The sequence below is a fragment of the Atheta coriaria genome, unplaced genomic scaffold (assembly GCF_025399875.1).
Source record: "Atheta coriaria isolate IRGN ID8LTWV9N9 unplaced genomic scaffold, Caltech_Dcor_3.1 hic_scaffold_9_pilon, whole genome shotgun sequence".
NCBI classification, from domain to species: domain Eukaryota; kingdom Metazoa; phylum Arthropoda; class Insecta; order Coleoptera; family Staphylinidae; genus Dalotia; species Dalotia coriaria.
Window position 1 is genome coordinate 13509842 of NW_027045451.1, and position 25406 is coordinate 13535247.

The following is a 25406-nucleotide window of genomic DNA, read 5'->3' on the forward strand; positions in this document are numbered from 1 at the left end:
TATTTTGGAAAAGGGAATCGTTAAACGGGGATTAGCTCGACCCGGCGCCCAGAATTTATACAGCCAGCTAAAGCTGAGTTGTAACATTCAACCACAGTTGAAATTTATCTCACAATCCGCGGGATTTCTTTCTTATAAAAGCCCGCTACTGGGTAACCTTACTTTTGGAAGTATTGAAAGATAGGTGCAAGCTAAAACAAATGTTACAGGAACGTCAAGAGTATCTGACCATTAGGTATTACAGGAAACGGTAATTTTAGTGGAATTCATTTGAACTAAAACTTGCGTACTCTCTTGTGTTGGTACAACTGCAAGCAGCATACTTGAATATATTTAGCAAATTTGTTTCACTTCAAATTTTTGTGCATATATTTAACATTTAAACATAAGCATGTTGCAAGTTATCGTCAAGAGTGTGCCTCATGCGGTGTTTCTCTTTTATGCCTTGTGCCTAGCACGCAGCGCTTCTACAATCTTAGATGAGAGTATTATAAAAAGTGTGTCTTAATCCTCTTATTTTATTATACATGCTCGGCAGTCAATGTCGAGCGTAAGACAGAAGGCTCAATGAGGAAATATATAAACGGCCGACTCACACGTGTACGGACGCGCATGTAATATCTCTCTCTCTTCACATGTGGATTTATAATGACTGCGTGCTCGAAAACTAACCGGCGTATTGGGTACTGGTTATGAAAAACAAAATTTATTCATTGCGACATGCGGACGCACATAATTTCATTACAACTTTGAACTCTGAGCGCCCAGAGACGAAATTAAGACAAGACACACACAGCAGAATTGCAGCTTTGGAAAGAATGTTTTTACTTTCTAATGCCTGGAAATAATAATTTGGTCATTTGTTAGAAAATTACTTAATGCTCGCCGTAATTATTGTAAAAGTTGAATTACAAAGATTATGTGCATTAAAATTACACAGGTGGGGCTGCTACGGCCCCACCTATTGTAAGATATTAGGTGGGGCAGAAACGTTACGCGCTTTTAACCTTTTACACTAATAACAATAATTTATTTATTAACGCGCGCTCTTTTCACCGTCATATGCGTGTGACAAGAGATGCTCTCTGTGACTCTCTTTGCAATGCTTATACCTACTCGAAATTAATGGCGTTCACAGTGCGTTGTGTTGGTATTATTCTTGTCATTAGTTTACGGAAGACATATGAGCCGGCATAGAACCTACTTCGTACGTGCACACGCGCGGGTTTGTGTTTTGATGTAACATTTTGTAGTTATTATAGTTGCGGTACGTGATTAGCTGGTCAGTGACCAGGATACGCGCGGCGCTAAGGTGGACCTCATCATTAGCTGCACCACGGGCGCGCGCCTTCTATCAGTACTTACTATCAGTGGTCATAATACACTGCCTGGGTCGTGACCGATACTTACACGCATCAGGTCGTACCGAATTATATAAAGTTAGGATTTAGACAGTCTTCGAAATTAGACAATCGTATGATAAAACCGGTCACAATAATTTAATTTTAACCTTTAAGTTTAGAGCTCCCGATACATCACCCAGCTAGTTTTTTGCATATTTGCTATTTAATGTAAATGCTACTGGTGAGTTTTGGACGTTTGATGTCGATCTACACAACATACCGCCATCGTGTGGGATAATTGTTTTGGGATGGTGCGCGCAGCTGCAGTGTTGATTTATCTTAATTATCCGATTTTAATGCCACGAAATTATATTAACTCGAGTTTAACGACGGCATAAATATTTACGATTTGCATAAATATTTAAAATCGTAAATTCGTTGCGCGCGCTGCGTTTGGGTTATTATTGAATGCGTGTCATGTGAATTAAGTAACGTAGTTGTTGCTAGCGGAAGATAAACATTACTTCTTGCTTGAAACGGGGCTTTAAAATTCCTTCATCTTGAAATCAGCGGCACGAGATCGCCGATTTATATCGTCGACTTAGCGGACTTTAAGTGTTTCGTAAACAATATCTGAAAACGTAAGAGCGGACGAAAAAACATTTTTAAATAGATTTCAAAGTAGAAAAATGATGGACATAGATCATCTGCTGCAGAAATAAATCAGGCGTTTTATTTTATGCTTAAAAACGTAAAATTAATATTTAAAATGTTTGGTGTTTTATTGCCGCGCCGCGCCGCATTGCAAACATAAACACGACGCTGAGGAGAACGCACGCATTAATTTGGGCGGACGTAAAATATCCAGGCATAAACTATAAATAATGTTTAATTGCGCTTCTCGTTCATGATCTGTATTATAACATAAATATAATAATATCCCTAGATTTAACTGTAAATAAATCTTGCAGTGAGAACTCGTACCTAAAAGTTTGCAATGGTTGTAACTCTATACCAGCTCTGGACTTATATGCCTAAATTGGTGACTAGAAATATCTAAAAAAAATATCACTTTGCTCGCTAAAAATGCATTTGTATTTGATAAATTTGATTTGTGTTCCACTCAGTTTTGTTTTTCTTTATAACTGCGATAGCTTCTAATCTAGTAGTTGCGATTGACAACAACATAGTTAAAAATTGGTCAAATCTTAAAGAAGTTAATGCTTTACAAGCATTTGTGATATTTGAGTTATCTTGCTCGCTTACTTGCGCCGTTTCAACTAACTCACACTCCCGACATTAAGGCCGATCGCGCGGCGAATGCGGAATGCTTCTTTCTTGCGATACGGCTCTATTCTGTTCGAATCTATTCGCTTTTCCGATATCGCAAATTTAAACTGCTATTACGCTCGTAAAAATATCATAACGTCTGCTTACGAATAACATCCTTTCATACTTTTATAGCAACATGCCGAGTGTATGCAAACTTCGCGCTCGCGCCGGTAATATGTTCGAATGCAACTATGTGTGTGCGCGGCGCGCAGTTTTCTTAAAAACGCACGTTATTGCCAAAAGAGCACTGAATAAAGTATCGGTAGTGGATATGGGGGGTTATCTGGGATATACATTACACAAATTTACATAAAATTTTATCGTCGTCGTACACATACGAGGCGTCGTGCTGTATGATGCATATAGGTACATGGCACTGAACATTACCCACTTGCTTTTTCTTCATTATATGGGCATGCTTTTCAGTATTAAGCAGAAATTTACATTGGTTACTATTTCATTTTGAATTTACTTAACAATTTTCCCGAATAAACTCTCGCTGTTAACATCCATGTTGTGGTTTTAATAACAATAATTTGTTTTGTGTTATTTTCACTAGCAAAAATTCAAAATGATGGAAATTAACTTATTTATATAAATGATGACGTAACCAATTTACATTGTTAGAACTTATTAATCAGACTTGTTTTTGTTATGTAAATTTTCTGTTTTCTGATTTACTACAGTTATAAATGCACTCCAATGGCAGGATAATTTATTCAATGGGCAGTCATTTAAAAATCTAGATACATATTTAATTATATTGCACTGTAGCACGCGTCGCTCTTATCTATGCACCGCCCTTAAGTGGATTTCGCACCAAATCTTATTATTATTCGTTGTATACTCGCCAATAATAAGCAAGTACAACCGTTGACGTGCGTAAAAAGTGACTGTGATAAGTTTTTCTTACTGAAATTTAGCACGATAAAGTTTTTCCGTAGAAAACCCTCAAAACGCGACCAGTAGCCTTAAACTACCGTGTTTATTAATTTAATTAAATTAATTAAAAACAAAAAGCGTATCCCCAAACATTGAGTACAACCGAAAAAAACCGCTTCGCTGTAAAAGATTGTATGATAATTTAATTTTTTGCGCGCCGAACTTTTCCAACTCTACCCAACTAAAAAAGCGTATTTTATGCGTCGCGTTTAATCTGTTTAATTGAATTACGAGCTGGCGGACTCTGATGTTTTCGCCAAAGTAATGCGATATAAACCGAAAGGGCTTCCCTCTCTCGCATTGAATGCAAATTAATGCAGTTAATTGTCGGACGCATATTTTATAGTTGGTTGCAAGCGGGTTTATAAGTGTGTGTGTTAGTTGAAGAGGTGATCTAATTACACGTCGTACAAGTAAATAAAGCGATCCACTTATAAAAGTTGTACGATATTACATCATAATGCATTTGCATTTCTTTTGCATAAATGCATGTAGAAAACCGTAGCGCGGAGAAGAAAAACGTAATGGTCCAATTTGGATTTATGTAAATACACACCACGACTTCTTCTCTCGGCCATGTTGCACTACTACTACCGCTGCTCTGGTGCTGCTGCTGTTTTTTTGAGCTCCGTTGTTGGTCGGCACACCGCGCACATTGATATTCAGTAAACGTCGTTTTTCCTACGCGGTCGTGTTTGTTATTTGCATGTCCATCGTGTTCGTGTGTAGAAGGCACGCTACTAAATCAGAAATACGTAAAAACGTAATTGAATCGTTGTTGACGGACAGAAAATGCACGGCAAGTCGCAGAAGAAACAAATGAATAAACAAGCGAATGATGTAATTATTTGATCGAAGCAATGTAACGAAACATTCAGCAATGAGCAAAACAAATTTGATAGTTTAAATTACGTTTGTGATGTCATTTGAAAAACCATGGTTGTTTTTCTCAACTTATAGATTAATTATAGAAGTGGCCAGATGTTGGCTCCATATTTCATCACGGCAAAACCTGGAAAACATGAAAACACGCGAAATATTGTGTGAATAGCCTCCTCATGGTAAAAACTACCAAAAACACTTTTCGTTTTTGATACGCCTCATATTTGCCGAATTTAAGTAAAAAATATAGACACTTTAAAAACTTCATCCAATTCATTCAATACTCAAGCAATATTCAGTGGCGCTTAAAATATATGTCATTCGAGTTATGTTCCTGTTGAACGTAGGAAGTTGTACCATCTTACGCAAAAATATTTTTAATGTCGAGCTACTCCTTCATGACCTTTCCGATAATCATGTTTTTCTGTATTTTTTCTTCGGATTTCGAAAAAAAATCACAATCACGTCGGTATGTTTAAATTCAAATGGCACGTAACCTAGACGTATCCAAGAATGGTCAATTCATGTTTAATATTCCTATAAATAATTAACCCAGCGCACGTGGGTTGTACGATATTCTTGAGCAACGCGTCGGGGATTTTACGTAAACAAACACAATACAGATAATATGATTAAAAGCAATCAGCCGGTTTTGTCTGCGGCATTAAACGAAAATTTATTATCATGCAAATCAGACAGAATGGATATAATTTTGGCAGGCATTAGTAGTCAAGATCTATTAAGTCAGAATTAAATGCTGCCGATATTAGGTTTTTTGTCGATTAATCGAACAATCTGTAAGTTAATATCGAATAAAATATCGCCGCGTGTGTAGGCTGTGTATTATTATTTAAATGATTAAACAATTATCTCATAACGATCACTAGCAATTAATGTTATGTAAGATGTTGCGCTGGTTTGAATGCAGTTGTTTATATTTAGAAAACCACTTTGGTCTCTTCGGTCCACTTGATTTTAGTGCGAGTGAGTCGCAGTTGATGAGCATGGTGTCTGGACGTTTTGATATTTAAATATAGGGTGGCAAAGTGTGCCTAATGAGTTTCAGAAATTAGTACTAATCGATTTTTTGTGGTATGTGTATGTGTATGTTTCAACACTTAAAATAATTAGAAACCGCTTTAAATTTAGGTTAAAAATTCAATTATAATGAGATATTTAAGTGTCGATGCCTATATTCGGCGCAGAGCTGCCAAATTTGAAAATTTAATCAATAACTTGTTAGGATTATCGTACAATATTAGCTTAAAATTTCCGGACGTGTGAAGTAAGATGAAGAAAAATAAAAACAAGTCGAATAAATTGAAAGGTGTTGTAACGTGTAGCGTAGAAACATACGAAAACTTGGTTCCTGTCATATAATTTTTGTTGGCTAGCTAGCAACTTTAAGGTGAACGAGTGTGCGCGCCCCGATTTGATACTAATCAGCTGTATTGTATTGCGAAGGCCAATGGCGTGACGTCATGCGAATCATCAATCGGTCATTAAATCATTATCTGCATCAATGACCCGACCTGCCGTGCTCGCAACACATTCCTCGGCGATTGGCCGCTGAGGTAAAAACAATCGTAAAGTAAATAAAAATGTCTCCTAAGGATATAAAATTTTCACCAGCCCTGGGAAACTTTAAAACAAAATGATACAAAGTTACCGGGCAAAGGGGAAATAGAATAAAACGAGGGCTGTCTCACTAGTTTGCGCGCCAGCGAGTTGTAAATATGTATAAAAATTGTCCTCGGTGGCTTTTCTTTGGCGTGGCGTGTTTTTTGCATTATATAACGGTCCTGGACGGCTCTCACCTCGTAAGTGTAAGTGTGAACGTGTGTGTAGAGAAGAGAGGGTTTTGAAATATTAAATGGACGACAAGAAGATAGGACGGACACACGGCCCTCACGGAAATGCAAGTTATAGCAAAGCGGTATTCTCAAAGGGACAATTTAAATCAAGTTATGAAATAATATTTCACAAAAGTTTGTCGTAGGAGTAAGTACGGCGCATATTGCCCCCTTCTGGTTTATATCTATGGCACGGCTAAAACACACACCATTCGCAACTACAATCAGAGGACATAAATTAAGTCTCAGAATGGATTTTGGCTCAGAGATAATTGTTATATAGTTTTGCCCAAACCTGGACCCTGAAACTTTTGTTCATCGTTTTTTTTCTCTTCCTCTTTTTGGTATAAAATTTATGACGGGTCCGTTTAAGAAATTATAATTGAAAATTTTTGATTTTTTTATAAAGCTGTTAGATCTGCAGATATATAAATCGATGTTCTAATTAACGTTGTCCTAATTTCTTTTTTCTAAATCTACCTTTAAAGCGCCAGCTTTTCCACGGTTATGAGACTCATGTTGCACAAGACCATAAGAAATACCATGCGCTATCACCACTATTCCCAGTATTGTGCAAGTGAATTTCGAAGACTAAAAATTCAAAAGTTCAAATACAAAAACCTCTAAGTGGAAGTGAAAGTAGAAAATATATCGTAAGCATCACGTCGCTAAACGTTGCTAAACCCTTGATTGATTAAACGTTCGCTACCTTCGCTCTAAATCAATCTCATGCCAAAAACTCCCGTTTGGCCCACTTCATATTTAATATTCCTACCATAATTTAGAGGATGTGCACCCAGGACTCTCCAAATGTACTAGTAGGTACTCAAAAGGTAGAAAGCTGCTCATAACGTATACGAGTATTTATGTATTCGTAAAGGGAAGCGTGGGAACACATAGAGAGTGTCTACGGGATTTACGTATGCTATTACAACGGGTGCCGCCCCCGTCGTGTACCATTGTAATTTAACCGTTAATGTCAACATGGACCATCACCGAGCGGAAAGACGGTACGCGCCCATTCGCACACTCTCCCTAAGCATATAGGTTCAGTTGAGTCCGCGAGTGGTCACAAAATGGCAATGACCCAATGTCCCAATGTTCCAATGACTATCAGCCCTCTGGAGTTTCGCTATATTCAGCTTATCCTCGTACACTTGCGCATGCTGTGAGTTTAGCGTGTTCAGCACTATGCGCGGACCATTGGGCAGGCGTTTAGTAAATTATATTCCACTACATATGTCCCGAAGCTGTATTACTGATGATGGAGGGTGGTTGGAGTTAGGGTAGCAAAATTTTCCATTCTGGATTGTTGCATTATATCGTTTATTCCAAACGAGAATCGTGCAATTTTCGTATGCATATTTGCTGCGGACTAATCGAGGCCAAGTACTTCTTAAATTATCAGCGCACGGCTTGCGTACGGAAAGTATAACTACGCACTAAATCCACATATTCAACCACATCTACACACATGAGCGCAGGCGTGCCCCGTCGTACAAACAAAACGGTGGCCCGTAGACGAGTCAAGTACCGTGACGAAAGTCATTTCAGAAATTAGTATTTTATATTTATACAACAGCGCCGTCAGAACATCGAATAACGAACGTTTGTTGTGTGTTTTCACTTCGCCCCGTGTACCGGATACATAGTTCAAAGTCGGTATTAGCCCGTCAGGTAATTACCACTGCAAACACATTGCAGCAAATATTATGTCGAAAAAAATTGATACAAATCTATTACATTAATCATATTTGTTATATTCATACAAGTTTATTACAAGTGATATTACTAACTTTATGAATGTTTACTAGGTATTTTTTGGAGCCGTTGCTTTTGAGCATAGCCCCTACATTACGCCTTAATACCCAATCTAATCAACGACCGCGCGGCATGAGGCTATAATGTTCTTAAATTATACCATCATTCGTTCGCATTTCAATAGCAAAGTTCACACAAATTACAAATGTAAATCAAATGAAACGAAAAAATGAGAGGAAAAGCAGCGCGCAAAAATCGTATCGCGTTTTCGGTCGGTCATTGCAATAAATTCCGGTTCGGGCCCGCAAGATCGAATCACGATTATTTACAATTTGTGGCTCGTAAATTCGAAATAGTAAACGGTCCAAAAATAGTTTCAATTGCGATAATAAATCGCCGCCGTGATAACTCTCTGCGACTTATATTATTGCGTGTAATTCATTATACGATTAGGCCGCAACATGCCACGCTAATTGTGAGTACGTGCGTCTTGATGTCGGAGAGAAAAATGGCACGATTTCACGTTCCTCTTGTTACGATAATGATAAATGTTCGTTATTATTTAACTAACGGTTTATCACTTGGTAACTTGCTTTATGAGATTTTAAAGAAGCACGCATGCATTCAGTACTATACACTGAATGCATACACTTTGCTCAATTTTAACCACGTCTATACGCTGAAGTAGAAAGTAACTAATTTGAACATATTGTATACGCCAATGTCGTGATGTTGCTCTTGTTTTGTAATTGCATTTGAAAACGGCTAAACCAAAGCAAGCAATTGTTTTCCTTTTTACAAACCGCTCCACTAATGTGTTACTTTAAATCATCCTCAAATTAATATCCGCTCGCTGCGCTCATCACGTAACGCAAAGTGTGTATGAGCATTTCACCAAATCCACATCTATTTAGCGCAAACGTGCAGTAAGACATGTTGGCGGTAATAAATTATATTTTAAATAACTCATTATCTTAGCTTGTAATCAAATTGTTTAAGCTTTGCTCGCTGGCTCCCAGCGTGACCACCATTTTTATATATTTTTGTTATATAAAAGGCACATCGATCTGTTGAGCGCAATCAATCAAATGTATACGTTTATAGTACACGAAAGGTTATCTTATCGACGCAGCAGCGTAATAAAAATTAGATATTCTACTATTAATAATAAAATCGGCTTGGGGTTACAGTTACGTCCGGACATTCGTCGATCAGCGTTGGCATATTAATAATCAATTTTTCGCTACTTGTAATTTATTATTTTCTACTTTATAGCCGGCACAGTCGAGCATGTGAGAATACCGAGATGGTTCGTTTCGTCGTGCTTATAATTGCGCATCGGTTACCTTTTTGATAATACTTATGGTTTATTAATGGCGATGAAGAAGAGCGGGAGATTAGTAGGAAGAAGAAAAGCTCCGCTTCATAATATGACCAACGTCGATTAATAATAGCTAAGTGCTCACATACAATCGAAATCTATAATATAAAAATAAATCGCAAAATTTGTTGGTAAGCGCATAACTCAACAACGCCTAGACCAATCTGGCCAATTATTTTTTTTAAATATTTGTTAAAGTCTAAGGATGAATTTTGCGGCGAGAAAAATTTGAATAATTGCCGAGAAAACCCTAAAAGCCGCTGTTTTCTATAGGATAAAAGTTGGCGTTGAGATTCAATCATAGTTATAGTTAAATAGTTGTATCCGAGATGGCGCGCAGAAATGCATTATTAGCAATTCTTTATATAATTAATTTCATTAAAATAAAATTGCGAATCTTATTGATAGAATTGACACATACTATGTCATGAACAAGAGAGTAAAAATGAATTACATTTTTATTAAACAATTCCGGGGCGAAGTCGCGGGCAAAAGCTTGTAAAGCATAACAATTGAGTAAGAAAGTTCATTTTATAAACTCTACAAATTATATCAGCAGTTCCGGAATCTTTTCTTTGGTTTAGTTATAGCTACATAAACATAGAAAAATAGGTTAAACGCGATTAATTTGCATAACAGCATTAATCCCATGCCACACCTGATTTAATTTGTGTATATCGCGCAGTAATAAGGCGGCTGATATAACAAATGGTAGTTAATGCGAGCGAAAATCAGCGGTGTGTAAAATAACAACAACTATAACGACGCCGCCGACTAGACAATGATACGGAAGAAAGGGAGATCGCGGAGAAGCAGTGAGATTAAGCGTTACTAGCATTTACACTAGTCTAAAAAGAGATATAATAAAGAAACGGACAAGCAAACCGGGATAATAAATTTCACCAATATAACTTAGGTTATATATGCGTATAATAACTACAAATATAAGACGAGTAATAATTTTTGGTTGATAGCGTGGCCACAATTGAAATATCACAATAATTAAATAAGTGCGAATGGGTTGGTGTGCGAAAATAGATGAGACAAATATTTATATATAGAAATGGTGCAACAACTTGCATGTGTTATACATTACCTTTTTAACGTGTTTTTTTATTATATTTGATGTCGAATGAGTCGAATGAATCGTGGTATGGCCGTTGCCTTTTTCTAGGTGATTCAAGGCTTTTGGGAGTAGGTAATGACAAAAATGTGATTGAATCTCGTCAATAATAACTTTTTTAAATTTGTCTTTTTGGCAGGATGACTTAAGTGTTTAGCTGATTGACCAACTCTATTATCCCCAATTCCGAACTAAATACACTACCTTCCTGTCTTTGGTGACAGTCAAAACGTCGGAAAGCATGCATATAGGCGTAATATCACCGTGTAGCTTTCGGTGCATTAAACGCGCACGAAATAAGAGTGTAAATTTATATAAGAAGGGTGAAGTACGCAGCACGGCGTAACGCGAGCTTCCGTCCCTCTTACAATTACGCCCACCTCCCAAGACCCGTGCGCTTTAACTGCGCATTGTGTGTAAATGCACATCCGTGTTCGATAATTGCTACACGCCGACTAACAATCCATTAATTCAAACAAACGATTACAGGACGAGGAGTGCGCGTGGAGCGTTGAAAACTTGCCGCAGCGCAACGGTAAATGAGAAGCGACGCTTCAAACACTTAAGATAATCTAAATATCGTTTACTTGTTTACGCAACGTCTTATCGCAGCATTGATTATGCCCATCTGCGATTGAAACTGTATTAACGAAAATCCTTAGCATATTACCACAATCAAAGTGTTGAACTAAAGTCAATGTCGCAAAATTATTGAAAATTGTAATAGTTTTACTTAAATTTTAAATGGTTTACTGTGCAATGAACAATTGCACATCGAGTACCCACACGCTTATTTTAACAAATCTCTGTTCACTCGGAACAGTTTGCAAGTTTAACCAGGTTAAACAAATTTATGAAGCAAAAATATGTTTGAAATCTGTTTTGACTAGTTCTGTCCAAGACTATCTTGAAATTAATAATTTTCCAGCTGATTGTTCACGTATACACTAAATAAAATAAAAAAATATTGTCACCCTGGACGTAATCATGTTTAATTTGATTAACAATAAAATTTTTGCATTAAATTTAATTTTTTACCTGTCTCATAGATTTCTTGCACAAGACGCAATGGCACAGTGAGTTGTTGTCAGCGCGAGCCATACGTGTACCTATTGAGTCAAGACGAAATATCAAAAAGAAAATGTGTGTCAATAGGCAAACGTGGGCGCACCTCCATCTCGTTCGATACCTAATTGTTGTATGTAGTTATATTACGGTAACGCCGCCGTTATTCGCGCGTGCAACGCGTGTTGCCACATATCGAATTTGCGCCCTGACCTGACTAACAACGACAAAATAATGGTGCTTTATTATTTTGTCGAGTCGTATGCACGCGCCTGCGGTTGGAGCATTCGTTCGTTACGGGTACACGTAGATATGCAAGTTTTCCCTCACAAAGTGCCATCAGCTTCTTCCCTACGGCGTCCACTTCCCCAAGTGGATAAAAATTATAGTCTAACAAGACGCCGTGATGATGTTGTAGATTCGGTTGTGCAGTGCAATTTTGCGAATTGCGAAATTGGAATTGCTCTTAAAAGTTGGTGAGTGTTCTTTGTCGCCGTCAGTTTTTGGGGTGAGAAATGAGTGGGCGGAGGGTGAACTTAATGCGTCGCGACTATCAGACACGACGCATTGCCGCCGTCGCCGCCGCCAAGGATAATGATAAATGTTAATCAAATATACAAATTAAATAAGCACGACGGCACATATCTGCAGACTTATGGAATTAGATGTTGGAGCATTCAGTTACAAACTCGTTTAAACTGAGATCACAACTTCGGCCATCACGGATCCATTCGGCGGGTGTGTTCGGGTGAGAGTCGAGTTTGTTTCCAACTTGTACGTACGCGTGTAGATCTTGCGTAATTAAGTTGTCAAAGTTGGCGTGGCACTCGTAAATGATTGATTTTTATTGAGATAGGAGAGAAAACATTAACTTGTACGAAGGATAATTCTTTTGGAATCAAAAGAAAATCTTAAAAATTGCAATTGAAATTGCCACGAAGGCAAAACATGTCAAATTTAAAATGATCAACTTAATAATACCAACTAAAATTTTGAATTCTTGCCTTGAATAGATTTCAGAGACAAGTGTACATTAAGGAAGGAAAAACAAGTATAATGCTATTTTTTCGCCGCTCCTCCAGAGGGCACTAAACTCTTTTTTCGCGGGCTTTGCGGTTCTGGAAGCAGTACGATTTACGACTAACCTTTAGTTCATTTTAAATAAACAGGGTTCTTAACCTTTACCCAGCAACTATATCTGTAAGTATCTCGTAAATCTGGGGGCTACCGTATAATGAAAGCACACATTGCTTATGTGTTCGCGCTGAGTGAACAGGAGACCGGAAAGTGCATCATAACATATACTTTGAGACGACGTGTCCCTGCGTACTAGTGGTGTTGTTTTCTTGCAAGCTTCAGCAAGTACAAATAGTAAACAACCTAAACGACTTAACTATTCACTTAACATGCATGTTTTTTTCTTAACTTTAAATATTAATCATTGTTTAAAATTAATGACCAATGAACGGCTGGACATATAAATAATGTTTAAGATTTTTCAGCGTCTCAAAGTGAAAAACAACAACAACACATAATTATGGGTCTGTGCACACAGCCATTAGAATTATTCATTTTTTATATGTATGTGCGTTTTGTAACACCTCCCACACGCAATAACTCAAAGACGCGTTTTAGGCACAAATTGTGTGTGTGTTTGCCATTTTTACAACTTTGACACCAATGCCTATTCAGCTCAAGCATTTGCACGCAAACATTCAAGCCAGCTGGGCAGTGAGGTTCGATGTATATATACTAAACTTCACTATACTAGAATTTGTATGTGTGAGCATTAATGGATATGATGAAGATATGAGATGTTTCTTCGCCGGCGCTACATAACAAGTTTGCAGCCGTCATTTGCCGTTCGTTCGCTCAGCTGGTAATTAATTAAGCGCATTAAGCGCACACCTTGAACTATCCTTATATTATTAATTTGACTAAAATATAGCAATCATATAATATTATTATGAGCGGTCGTATCATTGAACGCATATCGTACATCGCTTATAGTAGAGATTATTGTATAATAAATTTGCATGTGATTACTACTTTATTGCTTGTTTCATTATTGACGTATTCGGTTACGTTGGCCTTTATAGCCTTTATACCAAACTACTTAAGTAAAATATTTGATTTTTTTTAAATGAAATTAATTTTCCTGAAATTTGTCTGAAGGACGAAAATAAATAGTCGCCGCAGATTTTTTAGATTATTATTTAAGAAAGGAAGCAACGAGAGGAAAAACCCAGGAAGTGGGTATAGTAGGAAATTATAGAAGTTAATAAATTGTGAGTGTAATCAAGATATATGAATCACTTTCTTTTATGAGTTTTTGTTTTCTTTGCCGGTGCCCGGTGAGCGCGCTTTGCAGCAGCGGCAGCGTTCTCGCGATATGATGAAAAAGTATGTACGAAGTATAAAGCAAGTTTTCCCTCGTTTCAATTTCCCCAACGTACTAAATGAGAGCAAATCAAATTGGAATTGTCGCTAAAAATCGCGCTGTTCATTATATAAAATAAAAGTTGCAACAATTTGTGAACTTTCTACCATCTTTTTGTTTAATTTAAGGGCGCGGTAGGCGTCTTGATGCTAGTAGCAAAAAAAACAGCAAGCAAGTCAACATTTAATCTTTCGATTGCGAAACTAAAATTGCAAACTTACTCGAGCGTGCAGTGCACAATATTGCAATGCAGGTTTCCAAGTGCAAGTCACCGCCGCTGCGAAGCGAAGCAGCAAGAGTGGAAAAAGCAAAAAATGCTGGTAATGATATGTATAATTGCGCGTTACGAAAATCTAATTGCGGACACCGGCAATGCATTAGGTATTTACGGCGCGATGCAATATTGCAAATTTAAATTGAGAATTGAATTGTTACTTAATGTGCGCCACACACACACACAGAGCGACCAAATTGTAGCACATTCGCCACATAAAATATGATCGTACATTTAAAGTGAGCACATGCGGTCGTTGGTGTTCAGTCCGTTCGCGTGCTAGCGCTATTGTTCAATTGAAAGTTGATTGTCGTATGTAAAAAATCTTTATTTTATGGCTGGTGTAAAAGCAGACACAAGACTACAAGACAGAACTCGATGACTAATCCACTAAAACCTCAGCGCTTTTTAACTCTTTTTATTTTTTACTTAAATGTAATATTTTTTATGTTTATTTTAATTTGATCAGTAAAGTAAAGTAAATATCGTAAACATGGAAATTATTAGAGCGAAAATAATGTTTTCACAATATTCTTCCAAACGTGTGTATAGTTTTATTTCCAATGTACGATAATATTATATTTGCATAGCGATTAAAAGCAGGGGTGCTCGTGTTCGCCTACGACCGCACACCGACTCGAACATTACTTCAATTTTATTTCCACATTTGCGCATGCCTAGTAAACTAATAAGCTCCATTGAAATTGAAGCGTACAACCAGCCATAACATTTCCATTTCCATCAATGCGTTTTGATTGTTGTTAACTTATTCGCCACTGAACTAAATCACTGTTTCTCGCGACATGTACAAATCGTTGCAACGACTAGCGAATATTTATAATAATTATACAAAAGGTAGCAGAGCGATAAAAAGACATAATTTATGTGTCGTGGAAACGTATGTACTTAACAAGAATCCCCACGGCTTAATTAATGAAATATTTTCCTGCGCTGCATAAAAGTAAATCAATGCTTTCTTTTGCATCCGTGCGTGCTGTGCTGCTCGCGCAAAACGAGGAACGTATGCATAAGGTCCAAGAACCATGCTTCATTCGTATCCATTTATTAAGTTTATATTTGTATGTAATATGTGTACCTACGCCGTAGCCGTGGCCATTATGTGTGTATACATTCGTGCGTCGTTCGCGAAAGAAACGAAAAGGTTGGATCGCTTAAATGCAAATACGTACCCGCGCACGGTGCACTCTCGTAATTTATGACAGGAACACTCTTTGATTCTTGTTACAAGTGGGTCATAAAGTGTTGAAGCTCTATTATTCTTATCTCAACACGGCAAGCGAATAGGAAAAACGTTTCGTCTTATTCGGGATGCCCTCGTCGTTAATAAGCTTTGTTTGCAACCCGTATTTGCAACCACAATATCTTTTATTACTCTACGCAGAGCCCCAGGGAGATGTTTACAATGGTCGGCAATTATCGACGCTATTACTTAGCGTTTGACACAAAATCATCTCGTTACATAGTATCAATGACACGTATTTACATACAGCGATTCGAGTGCGCTCCCAGCAATAAATCTAAATGCAAATGCCGTATATGCTCGAGACGTATTCTTCGACATACAAACGTGTACGCTGAGGACAAGTTGAGAAAATTCTATAAGCGCCCGAACAAATGCGAGGAAAAAAACCGAGTCAATTTTCGTAGTGTGCTGTTTATCTTTCCGATCTTAATCGTGAGCCCCATTGAGTCTGGGCAATCATTGGGAAAGTTTCGCTTTAACTGCGTATGATTGATCGCCTGCGAGGGCAGTTTGGCAGGCGGTTTCAGCGCGCAAACAGAAAACTTCCTGGCGCGTTGATATAATTATTGTTTGTCGTCGTCTCACATCATTCACGCATACAAACATGAATATATTTGCTTATTGTGCAAATTTTTCATTCCAATCATCTTTATGACTGATTGTACTTTATCCACGCCGTATTCAAGCATCTCCCGCGTGGGCCGCCAATATGTACAACCGATAATGCATCGTACGAGGAATAAGTCTCGTTATACCTGGTATATGCCTGTATTTTTTCTCTGTGTGTGTGTTTGGCCGTCTCCAGCTTAATACAATTTACAATAATACAAGCAGGAGACGCTGCGAGACAACAAGCAGCCCAAGAACAAACATGCGTCACATACAAAACGGACAACACCGACAGAAAGAGCAAAAGGCTGCACTGCATAGTAGAAGACGATTTAAAAGTGCGCGCGAGTCGTGCGAATCGTAGAAACTTATTAAGTTCCAGGCCAACAAACAATTGCGGTTAATTTGCTCTACGTATACGAATATAATTGCATGTTTACTAAAAGCACACACTCGCCGGCGCACCACGCCAGCACGTAATCGATTATTCGTTATTAGTTACCTAATGAGAGGAAGCCAACGAGTTTTAAAATCCGCACTATTCCTACCTATGCTCGAACGAGCTTTCCTCGAGTACGAGTACCTACCACATATTCTATTTTCGTTATACACCTACGTTCGTATTTTCCAACGTATATTTTTTATTTATATAATTTTTTTTACAAACGATTGGTAAAGAACTTAATTTAATAAGATATAATTTAATACTCTAGATCGGAAAAAAATAAACAAATAGTAATTGCTCATTTAAAATTGTGCAATTATGCATCACGCATAGTCATGCTGATGTGGGTGTTCATTATAACTGTGATGAACGATAGTTGTCATATACATGCATCTTGGCTTGCGGCTAAAACAAAAAACCAACAAAATATTTAGCACGTACTGCTCTATTTAGCCAAAGACTCAAAAGAGGAAATGCCTCATTAACTTGGTGTACATGCCCTCGTGTACAGTAGCACAATAATAAGTTAATTCAGTAATTATTCATTCAAAATTGTTGAGCGATTAAAATCAATTACGCTACAGTTTCGTGCGGTTGCAAATTTTTGGCTATGGCCGATAGATTATAATTAAAATTTTACATTAGCGTTTTATAACGCTTTAATTAAATCAAAAGCGATCAACCTTTTTGCATTAGATGCGTTTATATTGGTTTATTTATTTATTTTTATTTTTTGGTTGAACGGTTTTTCTTGGCTGCGTCCTTCGGCCATAACTATATAGCGGGTAAGTGCGGAGCGCGCTGCCTCCCTAACGGTTAGCTAGCGTATAAATTCAAGCGAAAGATATAATAAATTTTTATATAAAGGATTAGTTCAATTAAACTCTTCTCCAGCGCGCTGTGAAGCCCCGTCGCCTGCTCGCCGCGGTGAAGTAAATAGCAATAAAGTAATTGTTTAATGAGACAGTGTTTGTCGGAATTCGCCTTTCTTCGCGCTTCGCTCGCACACTCGTAACGCTTTTTACGAATGTAAATAATTGGTGAAACAAAACACTGGCGAGTACTGACGCAGACTCCGAATGGACCGAATAGACCGAATGGTATATACCTATTGATGTGCACTGGGAGAAACAAGTAGAACACTTAAAAAATAAAATAAAAACAGCCCAAAAGAAAAACACAAAAGTACATAAATCTAAAAACGAGAACCAATATAAGATTCGAATAACACCTCTAAATAAAAGCGGAAATCGATGACAATGAAAGACAGGAACAAACTGCCTTTCCACTAAATGGAAAATTTTTGTGCATACGAAATTTTAACGCTTCAAATTTATCTGAAATGTTTTGTGTGTTGCAATACTAACTTTATTACCCTGGAGTAATCGCATATTCCAAAGTCATTTAGCTTGTCAATTTTCTATTGACAAAACCGGAAAAGCAGAAGCAAAAGTTTGCAATCGCATAAACATTGGCCAATAAAACGCGTCAATGATGAAGCGTATAATTGCCATAAAAAGTAATTTTCCAAAAAAAAGTTTCCCAAAAGCGTTTTCTCATTTACTAATTAGTGCCAATAAAAATGCGCATACTAATTTCGAATTAATTATTGCGGGCGCGTCGTTGCAGCGACGGCGACCCCCGAGCGCACAACAATCGATAAAATGTGGATTCATTACTCGATTTGCGTTAATTATACCGATTTCACTGTTGAGAACGTGCATAAAAGTTTGCGCCAACTTTTCGCGCTCCGATTCGTGATTTACGACAAACCATAAAAATTCAATATTCTCCCCTTTATCAACTGTGAAGAAGCTACAAGATGTTTTATAATTTTTAAACTAACCGAAGTGATGAACTTCGAATTAGTGATCGAATTAGTGATTTATGTTTTATCTTTCTTCTTTAAACCTCCTTGCTCCTTTATTAAACCACTTTACTAAATCATGGACAACTTCGCTAAACAAGACTAAATAGCGCGTATACTAATGGGCGGGTAGATATTTTTTCGTAATGTTTAATTTATTAAGCCCGCTTTCGAATTGGGTAGCACGTACACAAGTTATTTTTCACAATGCTCGCTGCGCATTGTCCATTATTGCGGAGGCACAGCACTCTGCGCAGGATACCAACAGAGCTCAACAAATATTAACACTGCAATGAAGATGAAAATAAGAAGTATTTGTAGAATAAATTCGGTTTTTGCAGATTTTTAATTTATAAATACATAAATTACAAATGTGCGAATTATTCTTCGATTTAGTGGTTTGTGTTGATGCAGGCATGCACTGCATCAACATTGTACCGTAATCAAATAATAACCAAACCAAACGCAAATATATACTCACCGGAGGAAACATATTGTTGTGCATACCTGATTGTACTGGTGTTTTATGTAGGAATATGTGAGTAGATTGGATTCGATATTTTGCAAACTAATAAAGTTCGAGTTACGATTCCGCAAATAAATCATCTTCGATGGAAAACAAACAGAAATGAATATGCACGTAATAAATAATACACATCGATTCCTGCAGGCGCGCGGGCGCACGGATGGCTCAGACAGCGGGTATTCAATTTCTTCGTGCCTTCGTGTTCGATCACCGCAAATAAATCTTTAAATCAAGTTTATGTTCCATGTAACTTTCGTGCACCGTGCATTGTGTGTTCGGTGTGGGTATAGAATGAAAATATTTTCTCTGGTGGAAAATCTTAGCATAAGCGCACCGTTCTGATGATGGTATGAATTTTGTCATGCAACGCGCAAATCTGATTTACACTGCATGAGAATCGTGCGCACGTGTGAATTTACCGCCGAGTCAGCGCGCAGCTTTAATAAATTAATAATAATTAAGTAGGAAACAAAATGATGCATAAATTGTGTTAACGAGCAAGGCGCGCATGCGCACTAGCGTAAAGTAAGCAATGCGCGGCTATGATCAGCTAGGTACTAAATGTTGTTACTAAACTACTTGACTAAACCACTTGATTGTGTGCAGATCGGCGTGTTTTGTAAATCTCGTCGTTGTTGTTGTGGGTGTCATGGACAAGGTGTGTGCAGCGGGAGATGCACTCGAGCGCGAAGAGCCCGCCGCGCATTTGCATCGGGGCTGTCTCAAGGCCAGCCGTGCGCGCGACCGGGGCATTCACATTCCCCTGCGCTCCCTGCGCCTCCGCCCCCGAGGCCTACAACGCGGCAAACAAACCGGGCAGCAACCGCAAACTCCCCGCAAAGAGATAGATGCGCGCAGTGATATGCAGGTGAATTGTGTGCGCGCGCGCGATTTTTTGTCAGACGAAGGTTACCTGTGCGCGGATGTGTTCGGGTATAATTACGCGTCGCCGTGTGTGCGTACACAATAAAATGCCCGTGAACGCGTCCATTATTACTAGTATTGCAGAACTTTCATTCTGGCATTTGTCATTAATAAGTTGCGAACCGGTTCCCCGACGATTAAATTTATCGAATCTTCCGCGGACGCACCACATATTCAGGGGTTACGCTTAGAAACAGGATGCCACATAAATGATTTAAAGAGAATCATAAAAATTAAAACACTAGGATGTCAAAAATTTTATAAGTATAGGTGGTTGAAACAATATAAACCGACATTAATACAGGTCTTCAAGTGAAACGCGCGTTGAATGATGATGATATTAAGTGGCTGTTATTTTTACGTCTTCAAAGCGAGATCGCCTTCGAATGCTTGTCGCGTCATTTGTTTAATTGCCAATCGGGCAAAATTGCAGAGCGGTTTTGTAATGAAAATATCTGCATGCAATGCTGTAAGTATGAACGAAAACGAAAAGCACCATTTTTTCTTTTGCCTTTGTAGATATATGAATATGTCTTTATTATTGCCATTATCGCCGCATTTATTTTATCGCCGCGTAATATCTAAATGTTGCGTTGCATTAATCAATCATGCACGTCCACACGCTTTTCGTTGTTGGCTGTTTAGCATATGTCTCAATATAGCTGCGGAGTTGGAGAGCTTCAGCTCCTTACATAGTTGCGGCGAAGAGCGAAACAATACAAAAGGCGCTACACGGCAAACATAATAATAATTCAGTCTTCAACGCCAGACAATCTGTTTGTTGTAAACGCCATATACAGTGGCATGCCGCACAATGGCGCACTACAGCTTGTATTATTATATGATTGTGTTTGCTGTGTGATTCTCATTATGGCCGGGGTTATTAATATTATGCAAAACCGTGATTGATTGCGTCGATCAACAATTGAGTTTGGATATTTATTAAAAACCAGTTGCATGTTTTTCACTTTTTATTATCTTCCAGAGAAGAGCCAAACTATTTTTATACAATTTTCAGAGTTTTATTTGTTTGATTATGATGGATTCACTTTGTGACGGTAAAAACAATAATGTCCGTCTGGTTTGGTTGAAGCTAATTGACAGGTTGTTCGATGAACAGAAAAATTGTTGCAAGTTGAAAGATCTCCAATATGCGCCTGCGTGACATACGACAATGTTTCGTGCGTTGCCGGTCGGCAAATGTCATATTGGTATATAAAAATAATCTACGCACAAAAGCGGCGCCGAAGTGAACGCGATATTCATTGAATCGTCCGAACTCATCAGCAACAAATGTATCGCTGGCCCGAAAAATGTCCGTCCAATGGGCGATGACGGTAAATCGATTTAGCTTAAAAATTAATCGAGCGTAAATTAAATGCAAAACATCGAGAATGCGGCAGCACCAGGTCGGAGCTGCATCGAGCGCACGCCGCGACGCCGACGGAAACGAGCGACGCGGCCGATAGCGTTTCCAAATTAAAGCACAATGGGTGCTGCGCGCGCTCTTGTCACTGTGTGCATTGCAATCGTCACTCGAAATTATACTATTTCCGAATTGCCGTCATAAATATTCCCATTTAAAGCATTAACGTTTCGAACTTTAGAGTATTACGGCTTTGTGGCCGGCGCTCACCTCATCTTCGTGCATGCAGGCGCCCGCCATAGGTTTTAAATATCAAATTAAAAGCAAATAAAGCGTGCCAAGGTGCGCAGCGGTGTTGATTTTTTTCGTCCGATGGAGGTATTGTATGAGAGCTCTGCATTGCTTTCAGTTGCCGAAGTGAATTTAAGAGTTCCAAAATGGTAGGTGCTTTAATGGTCAATTGGACGGCGTTGCGGTTATACGAATGCGTTGTTGTAAACTGTTTCTTCATTATCTGCCATTATTGACGTTATGTTTATTATATATACTCGTCCCTCGCAGTGGGAAAGATAATACAATGAAAAATCACGGTAGTACGCTGCTGCTAGACGAGCAATCGAGTTCCGTTTGCCCGAAGAAGTCGAGGCGCAGGACCCGCGCGACTTGGATGGCGGCCAATTTTTACTATCCACCATATCACGCCGTAAAACAACCGGCAAACGGCACGAAGTGCTTCGCGCGCGGACACGACGACTGTAAACGGTTAAAGAGACATTGAAAATATCCCAATCAGGCGTGTAATTGGAATTGCAAAAAAGCTAGTGATGGCCACGGCAAGACAATGAATATAAAATATTCAAGCTTAATACATAAACACTTCAAATTCTCAAAATTTGCTAAATAGTGTGTGGCGCAAAGTATTGCAAAATCAGAAAGCTGTATTCGTCACTGATGGCGCAAGCGTACCTCATCATGTGAAGGAAGTAAGCTTTATGATCGCTGGACTTGAGATCAAATCAAGATTCGCTTCGAAAATGGTGTTTAGGTGAAAAACTATAAAAATCGAAAATTAACCTAGGTATACGACTTTCAACGTGCATGTTTTTTGTTCTTTCAAATGTATCGAACGTGCTCACAGAACATCGGCAACCAACCGGCACTAAACGCAAGTACTGGTGCTAGTTACGACTACGTGTTGTAGAACTTATGCGTGCAAGCCGCGTCCCGTGGCCCAGACGAGACGAAACGCAGAGATAAACTAACGGTGGTTTATTGCGGCCGGCGAGATGATGATCTGACGTTATTCACGTTTGGCCGAGATGCTCGACATGGGTCGTGTTGGTTTTATTTTTATTGGTTCATTACGTTTAGAAACTAATTAGTATCCACGATGTTTTATTGCTGTGAAAATTTGTGTGTGTGTGCATCGTATCGCGAGATGACTGTGAACCCGATTAGAAATAGAGTCTCATCGTTTTTGACCAAATTCGAATTGTGTCGGTGCAGAAACGTTCACTTTCTCCCAATACATTTCCACGAGTATAACAAAACATACACACAAACTATTCGTAGATTTTGTTGTGGTCGAGTCGAGAGGATAGCGCGCGCGCGCACGTTTCGTATGGTGTAATAAATGAAACATGGTGCCAGTAAACAGCAAAACGTACAAATGAGATGTCATTTATCTTACATTCAATTCGAAATGTAATCTGTTTCGCGAAACTGACAAGTCGTAACGAAAGTCGAGCCGAAATGTGGTGAGTCAATGAAATCAATTGGTTATCAAGACACGTCGATACATCAGACTGGCGGCTCCTAAATCTAGTCTAAAGTTCGCCTTTTGGCTTTCACCGGAATCCCTTGCGCTCCACACTACCACCAAGTGTCCTGCCAAAACATTTGCTCGAGATCGTTGCCAGGGATAAATGCATCGCTTAGCGACAATTTCATTCTAGTATTTTAGTTAACAATCGTTAGATTGTCACAATATCCACGCGTATTGATTTTATTCGTGAGGTTGGAGTGTGGGTAAGCTGTGTAAATGTATTCAGGAAACACCCGTTGGGTGTGGGAGTGCGTTTGTCCATTCGTTTCGTGGATTCGCTTACAGGCTTTCGTTGTTATATCTATCTGATGTTCCAAGTGAATTTTTCGGCGCTATGTGTCCGTGCACGTCCATTTCGGAACGAGGGCGCGCACTGAATATAATCAATTTACTTTAGTTATAAAAGCGGGGTCGGGGTGGCAAACTTTTACCAGGGGGGTATTCATCATGTAATTCGTTTCGCACCCCCGATGTGTCCACAATGGGTCGGCGCGCGGGAAATCGGCCAGTAACGCATGAATACGCAGCGATCACGAAATAATAGAGCGCCGTGTTATTATTATGCCGTCAAAAAAACCATCGCCGGCCAAACCCCGTCCAGGCGTAATCACTCAGCTTGCTGCTAGTTGACGCGCACACAAAAATTCAATTTGTATCAAGGCGCGAAGGGCATGTGCATTACGTTCGCGAGTACTAATCAAAACGGGTTGGTTTTTTTTTATTATGCCAAAGTTATTTTTTCGGGAGAACACGCTACCATTATCAGATTCCAAGGCCTTCTTTTATTAATCAAGCAGCGCAAAAGAAGTGAGATTAATTAATTCCGTGCATGAATCCGTCCCAAAAACGCACCCACGTTTTGGGTACAAAGCGGAAAAAATTCGTCTGCTTAATAAACGACAATTTATCATTCAGTAATTAAGTAAAAATTACGGTTTCCTTTCATCTTTAAACAATGCACGAGCGCAGGGAATAGAAAAAATTAAGAATTATAAAATTGTAACAAAACATTTGGGTATTTGAACGAAACGAAATCCTTACGTTTCCGTTTGAATTTCTTTCTTTTCGTCTCAATGTCTTAATTATTATCATTTTTATTCAAGCAAAAAATTTCACGCCGCATATTTAAACCTGTTAATGAATGTCGTTATTTGATATCCAATATTGCACAATACTGGAATTAGTAACAGTGAATAGGTCAATCTTGCCATATTAAAATTGCATCCAACATTAGTTATTCTACCATTATTCAACGACAAACGAAATTCTACTGGTGCATGCGTTTTTTAGTATTGCGCCGAGTGCAAAACTATAATTATGATCGTTTTTTAATCACCGCGAGCGACGAAATCGCAAGCGCAATTTTTTCGCGCTGATTACCTTAATCAACTCTAATAGGTTTCGACCTTCTTACACGCTATTAATTTGCGCCATTGCATTTCAATTGTTTCGCCGCGCATAGAACTCACAATTATGTAATGTACTTTTCAACACTCTTTTACAACACCATAAATTATCTCAAAATATTTCATCCATAGTTTTTAATGTGTTTTTTCTTTGAAAAACTTTTAATTTTCACCGCATATAAAAAATTCTGCATTAGGAACAAATTGATGTGATCGTTCAATGTGTGCGCCAGCCGTATATTGCCTAGCCTTTCTTAGTTTGTGTCACCTATCGTCGCAATATTATAGCAATACTCGCTCCGAATTGTTGCGATCTAACGATATCTCGGAAACAATTTGCGGACAATCTAGTGATTGTGACTATTCCTGTCGTCGTATTTATCACGAAGCTTTTCTCTTTACAATCCACTTTCTTCCCCGGCATCGATACACTCGACGCCTTTCCGAAAAAATACATCGCTGGTGTGCAGTCAACTACCAACAAAACGATGTAGATACGAGCGTGTAGAGGGAACAAACACTCGTATAAAAAGCAACGCTATATTTTCCGTGCCAATTCCTCGTCAAATGGCCAAATATACGAAACGTGGAAATGCGCCCGGCGTAAATCTAATCTTTGACATAATACGATGCGCGCGCGAGTTTACATCGTGTTCTGTATCAATATTATTGTTTTCGTTCTATATCGAAACGCCCCAGTCGAGCGATAAGTGCGGGAAAATGGAGTAATTCGACGGCACTCATCAATTTACATAATCTAAAACTGAATCAACAATTG